The sequence below is a fragment of the Sesamum indicum genome, linkage group LG10 (genome assembly GCF_000512975.1).
Source record: "Sesamum indicum cultivar Zhongzhi No. 13 linkage group LG10, S_indicum_v1.0, whole genome shotgun sequence".
Lineage (NCBI taxonomy): Eukaryota > Viridiplantae > Streptophyta > Magnoliopsida > Lamiales > Pedaliaceae > Sesamum > Sesamum indicum.
The window spans coordinates 6,848,201-6,855,787 of NC_026154.1; positions in this window are offsets into that span (position 1 = coordinate 6,848,201).

Here is a 7,587-nt window from a genome sequence, read left to right on the forward strand (position 1 = left end):
AAGTTTAATTGATTATTTTATTGTGAGATAGCTATGTGATGTACTACAATTATGTTGGAGTTAAATTGACTGTAATCCATGCATGTTGCCTACTTGTCCTGTTTGGGCTGTGTTTGATATACATATATAGATAGGGCTGATTATTTACTTATTGAGTGGCAGACTCATCCCTCTGTTGACATTTTCTTTCAGGAGTAGACTTTGAGGTATCTGACTGTTGAAGAATAGGTCTACTCACTATACTCAGTCAGGTCGGGCCAGTATGCTGTTTTCTCCTCTTGTCAGCTAGAGTACAAATCTTATTTTGTTTGTATAAAGAGAACATAGACATAGCGATCAACTGTGGTGGATCACCTGTGGTGTTTGATTTGTATATATGTGATGTTGTGGGTTGACTATGTCGTTATGACGTTGTGATTACATATGAATATTGATTAGATGATTATGTGCCTTTATATATATAGACACAGGGATTACTATAAGTATGACGTTTAGGCTAGATATAGCCCTTGTAGCGAAGGGGGTGCTACATATCTCATTCCTACACATCTTCTCTTTGTTTCTCGGGCCTCTAGTGAGTTACAGACAGAGTTCAAAAAGGTCAAAAATCTTTGATGATTCTATCATTTATAATTGAGTTGTGAAAACTTCTGGATAGGTATCCTACATCTACATCGAATTCTTTCTGGTTAAAAAATCTCTTTCTAGTTGCTCTGAAACAATTAGGAGATTCTCAAGAAGAAATATGGGCTTTTGGTAGCAACATGCTTTGAAGTTATATATAATTATACATATGTTAAATTTTTATTCCATTCATAACATGTCTAACATGTCTTCCAACTCATGTCCAAAGCCACGTAGGATTAAAAACTCCTATAATTTGTCCAATTTTTTACTACCATGTTATCTTTACGGTCAAAAATTAAAATTGAACCGACCGGAGGATTATTTGTCATTATTTTTTAAACTTATAGGACTAAAATAATAGACATATTTATAGGGCTGAAACTAATAGGGGCTAAAGTTAAAGGACAAAAAAATAATTTTTTCACATTTTGGTCATATTTTAAAAATTATGAGAAACATTGATTAATCACAGTAAAAATTCAAATGTTGACTTTGAGGTAATTCACTTTGCATAATGTATATTCTAGGAGTGTACACGATGAGAGTTAGGTCATTTTCGACCCAATAAAGTGTTTTGCGATTTTTAAAAAATTTAGCCCAAATTCAATCCGACAATCATAAAAATTGCACTTTGAGGTCTGATTAGATTGAGGCGGGGTGTGGGGTCTTTAATATAGATTCGATCATCTATATGATCAAATAGATTATAAATACATAAAATTTGTAATATCAAAATACATATTCTAAAGACATAAATAAAAATCTACATACCAAATAAATTAATAATATTCATTCTATGAGTCTCTCTCAACTTCCAAGAAACATTCTATAATATAAACTGGAAGTACCAATTATTGATGAATTTACATTACAGTAATTGACAATTAATGTGCATAATAAGTCTCATGCAAGAACCTATTTTGAAGAATAGATCTTTTTTAATTACTAATTTCTTGTTTGAGCTATTTTTTTTTTCTTTTTAATTAGTTTTGATGGTCGAAAGAAATTCATCAAAATGGCTGTACCAAAGAATAGAGGTTGCCCCAGTAGTTACTATTACGACGTATATCTCTATTGAATATCATCTTTTTTTATAGTGTAAATTACAACAGACTTTTCGAAAATTTATCGTAATTATAAATATTTCATTGTTATTTGAAAAATTATAAATACTCTCTTGAAATTAATGGTTGTATAACAAATACCCCCTATATTGAGATATTACCGGAGTATTTGCTAGACGACATTTAATTTTAAAGAAATTTTATAGTTTTGACAAATTTTAAGAAAATTCTTTGTAATTTACCTTTTCAATAAGCATATAAAGTCAAATTAAACTTTTCAATAATATTTCTCTTCAAATAAATTAATGATAGCAAGATAATTTGATGAGGCATTATCTTTTACAATTCAAAATTTTCTTTTACAATTTCCAACATTAATTCAATGAGTTGTAAAACATATATAATTTAAAAGTTTTTTGATTGAATAGATTGAGTTTTTTTTCCAACATTTGAATGTTAATTTAATTTAATTTAATTTTAGGACTGTATAATTTTTTCATTTTTTTTTTGTGTATCTAATATTTGTCTAGTTGGAATATAATTAGCATAAATATAAAAATATGATATATCAATTACATTGTATATAGATTAAGCACTTATACATATTTGTATATTTAATAAAAAAAGAATACAAATAAGCATAAAAAATCTATCAATTTTATTTTTATGAATAAAATTTAAGAAAAATCTTATTTTGGATTAGATAATATAAAAAAATGATCATAATAATATATAAATATTAAATATTATTATGTTAAATAAATTAAGATGTTAGAATAATTATGAAATTATATTATAACAATACGATGATATCATCTATTTAATTTCTTGCATTTTTTTAACTGTATAAATAAATAGATTCATTTCATTGTTATATGCATACATATTATATATATATATATATATCAACAAAAAATATCATAATTGTTATAATTGTCTTGAAAATTAGCTTATGTATTATTAAAATTTTAGTAAAAGTTTAACAAAAATCTAATATATTGTTATTGTTATTATTATTGCGCTCAATCATATTGTATTCGGTCCATGTTTGTACAATACCGAGCAGATTGTTAATTGCCTTTTTTGGGTTAATTACACTTAAAATCTCTCTAAAAATACGAAATTATAATTTTTCCAAAAGAAATTTTAAAATTATACTTACACCCCTTTCAAAAATTTATTATTTACACCTGACCCTCTTTTGTTAGAATTTAAATGAAAAATGCTGATATTAGCAAATTTTTAATCTTACCACTCATTTAATATTTTCATATAATAATTTTGTACTTGTGAAGTAAAAATATAATAATGTTAACTTACTCTCTCTATTTATATATTATATTTATCCCTTTATAAGTACAAAAATAAAATGGGAATGTTAAATAACGGAAAAAATTAAAAATTTATATAATTTTTTTGGTTTACATCAGTATTGTCCATCCAAACCCTAAAGAAAGTGGGTCAAGTGTAAACTGAGAATTTTTGGAGCGGGTGTAAGTATAACTGAAATTTTTAGAGAAAAGTGTAATATAGCATTTTTAGAGGGGGTCTAAATATAATTAATTTTTCTTTATTAGTGCAGACCAACCCAACCATCCTTAGCCTGCTAATTGCAGTACGACTTGGGTTGGGACGGCCCAACAATTTTGTTGAACACTCCTAAGGTATACTAGCAATTTATAGCACACTTTAAGCATGCACATAGTTTTTTAAAAATCATTAAATACTCATATAAGTTTTATTATTCAATTTTTAAGAAATAAAGAAACTACTTAAAGTTATATTTAAAATTAGCCATTGTGGCAAGTCTTTTATACATACATATATTAAATAAGTTTTTATATTTTAAAATATATATTATAAATGAGAATAAAATATATAAACCAAAATATTATATTAAATCATCGTAAAAATATATATTTGACTGTAAAAATGGGCAACAATGTCTATTTCATCCTCTAATTTTGGGTTAATTATTTTAATATTATTAAAAATTATATAAATATAATTTATATAAATTATATACAAAATATATGTCGAGTCGCGGATCACAAGTTATAAATTATTCTTTTTAAAGAAAATGAGCTGGTCGTGGATAGCATCCATGATTTGGTGCTCATGGATGTCAGCCATGACACCCTCCTTTTATTTTTTATACATTAATTATATTCAATTAATTTTTAACAACATATTAAAATTCAAAAATCATAATGTTAGAATTGTATAATTATAATTACAACCAATTATTAAAATCCAAAAATCATATTGTTAAAAAATATTACAATAAAAATGCAATATAAAAAATGTTTACCTATTCCATAATTTCATCTATGACATTGACGCCGAGGTCTTCTTATTTCCTCTCCCATATTTTGTATTGGCTCATTTTATGCCTCATTATCTTCACCACTGGCATTAATATCCAACCGACTTCATATTATTGCAGAACTAGACTCCACATCATAATGATATGTACTAAATGATGGAAATGGAATTGGTGAAATGTTGTATCCTGGTGCATATGGTTGATTAATGTCAAGGCCAAGGTCAAGATGTATGTGTGAAGAATAATCTTCTGTATGGGTTGGCATATATGGAGCCAATTGAAACCAATCATCTTGTGGCGGTTGAGGCATGTAGTAATTTTAAGGCGGTTGGGATACGTAATAATCTTAAAGTGTATACACTGTAGAAGGACCAGTTATATCCACTCCAACATCATGACCTTCAATTGAACCAATAGACATTTGGCTAAAACTTATTTGCCTGTGCGATATGGTGGGAGCATCATCGGATGGCATAGCAATTTATTGTGGCTGATAGGTTATGACTTCCTTGATAATATGTAACCTGTGTTCCATCTGTCCACCAATTGACTATACCCTTCAATATTTAGTAGCTAGATTGACACAAAGCTTCAGGAGTATTCACCTCTTCTGCTTGAAGAATGTAAAAAAATAATGAATGTTGTGTTGTAAACAAAAAATACTTAAAATAAAGTATGTGATATTATATAACATACCACAACTTGCAACATAGGTGTGTCTCCAGGTTGGTACCTGCTTCTCACACGTCTGTCAGTAGATGATGATGCGAAATTTCATGCTATGTTGTAGTACCATTCACAGTTCCCTCGTTCTATATCTCCTCTATTGAAAATGGGTGCCCTTTGTACAATCGTGTCATATCATCTTTGCCATCTAGTGATGTATTCTATGTGCTACAGGTTCCAATCTATACCCGTATGATTTTTTTGGGAGATCTAATGTAGGATAAAATCCTAAGTATCCATCGTTTCTGGAATATTCTGTCACATCCCGAATTGGAGAAGGACCCATTTGATTTAATGTATTTCCACTATAGCATAGAATATTAAGGAACATGATGATCTCCGCAGTTGGGAGTTCAAATCAGTAGCGTAAGCCATAATGACATCTGAGTCCATGTCATATGGCTGCCAGATGAATTGTAATAAATGAAACGATGTAAATTACTATGCATTTGATTCACGGTATAAATGTACGCATTATATTAAATATAAGTTACTTAATCTGTCTGTATTTCATCCAATATATCTCTTATGACTCGAATAGTGGCCCGTACTATTCGGGTGAAGGTATGCTCACAATTTCATGTAGCAACATACAGTGTTGTTGGGAGCAACCGATTATTGTCTGTCTGTTCTGCACCAAGTTCAGGACAAAATAGAGTGATCCGTGACCATGCCCAAATCTGTATAAATAATACAAGCATGTGTTATTAATTAATATTTATAACAAAAAAATTGTCTATAAGTTAATAATTAAATATTACCTGTAATAATTGCAGTTCGCCACTAATTGTAGCTTTGCCTTTTGTACTTGCATTGCATAATTCATGGTATAAAAATGCAAGCACAACACTTCCCCAACTGTAGTTCTTGGTTGCTTCTATATCCTTTAATTTTGAAAGATATAGTAATAATACCAGATTTTTTGATGAATCCGGGCACATCACCACACCCAATAGGAGCAACGCAACAACACGAGCGTACTGGATAACAATTTTATGGGGTGTATTATGAGTAATTTCAACCGCCACTAAGTGGGATATAATTGCTTGAGTTTGCAATTGTGAACCCTTGAACGCATTTGCATCCGACCGAAAACTTAAATAAGTCAAGCACTAGTCCTGCCATTGAACAATGATTGGATTGAAATCAAGTTCTGTCACAGGCTCGCCATCAATTGGAAGTGCCCAGATTATTTTGAACATCTTGTAGGGTAATTGTAACTTTCGCTACATGAAGATGGAAAGTGTGTGTTTCGGATCGCCACCTCTCCACCAATGCAGTGATAAGATGGCAATCATATATAAGCCGTCCGCACCTGTAGAGGCCATAAAATCCTATTTGGTGTAGAATTTGTTGTACACGAACGAGAATATTATGTTGTTGAAAATGGTTCCAAAAAGTACCATCCACACGTCTTGCATTCAGAACGGCATGAAGTTCACCTCCATGAATATCATCATACCTGTCTTGTGTTTGTTGGGACAATACACTTCGATCACGAGGATCGTAGATTGCTCATCTATCTATTCATAAGAAAATATATTTTTTTCTAACAAACAAATAATATTTAAAAAGTAACGCGCGAAATCTTTACAAACTTTATTGTTAAATTTTTTAAAATAAAATAAAGGTTGACCCTTATTTATAGACACATCAGCTAATTGATCAAAGTTCAATTTAAATTTAAAGCTGACCGTTCCCGTCAGCCTTAAATTTAAGGCTGACGCGCGTGGTCAACCTTGCAGTAGGATTCCCATTTTTGATGCTGTATTTTGACGACCAACATGTCAGAATGCATCCATGGACTTTTGAAAGGGACTTGCGGCCTACTGTTAACAGCAATAGTTGAGATGACACTTCAATGTACTGTCCATTATTTTTGTGAGAGGTTTGCAAAGAGTAGTGTAATGTTGACCAACAACTAACTGTGGACAGATTTTGCAAATAAGATGTTCACACGTTGGCAATAAAATTTTGTTGAGCATATGATCACCAAATACCATCTGTTTCAACAATTCGCCTCTGCTGTTACAAAACGTCATAATGGACATGGACTCAATACCCATGTGCCAAAATTGCGAACTGATATTGTTCATACAGTAAGTGGACTTAATTTGGCATCCCTTGCAGTCACACTCAAAATGTATGCATTGGATACATGATTAATGCTGCACCAATAGTGATAGATTATTATGATTTAATGGCTTAAAAAAATACATATTCTAAGTCATTTAAACCTATGCACTCCGAAGATTGTTGGGATGTCCCAAAATTTTAGTTGGTCCACGATACTACTATTCGTATCTATACACGCCCTGGTCGAAATCAAAAATCACGTATTCACAACGAGATGAATTGGCTGCAAACACGTGAAAGGCAACAAACCCAACAAAGAGATTCTTCTATACAATCAAATATGCCAATGCAAGATTCTCAATAATAATTGGTTTTTTTAATTGTATTTTTTTAGAATTGTATAAAAAAAATGCACTATTATATTTTTATAGTTCATTGTATTTTTTAAATTAATATAATTTTAATATTATTTTTTAATTTTATTATGTTGTTAAAAATTAATTTATATAAAATAAACAAAAAAATAAAATAAAAAATAATGTCGTGGATGTCATTTCTTAAAAAAAAAAATAATTTTTTAGTCGAGTTGCGGATCACATCCACAACTCGACATATATTTGTTATATAATTTATATAAATTATATTTATATATATTTTAATAATATTAAAATAGTTAACCCCTCTAATTCTTCTCTTAAAAAATGTGATCCTTGATTTTGCCAGCTTCGGGTAGGGGTGGCAGATGAGTCGAGCCGGCTCCCCCCCCCC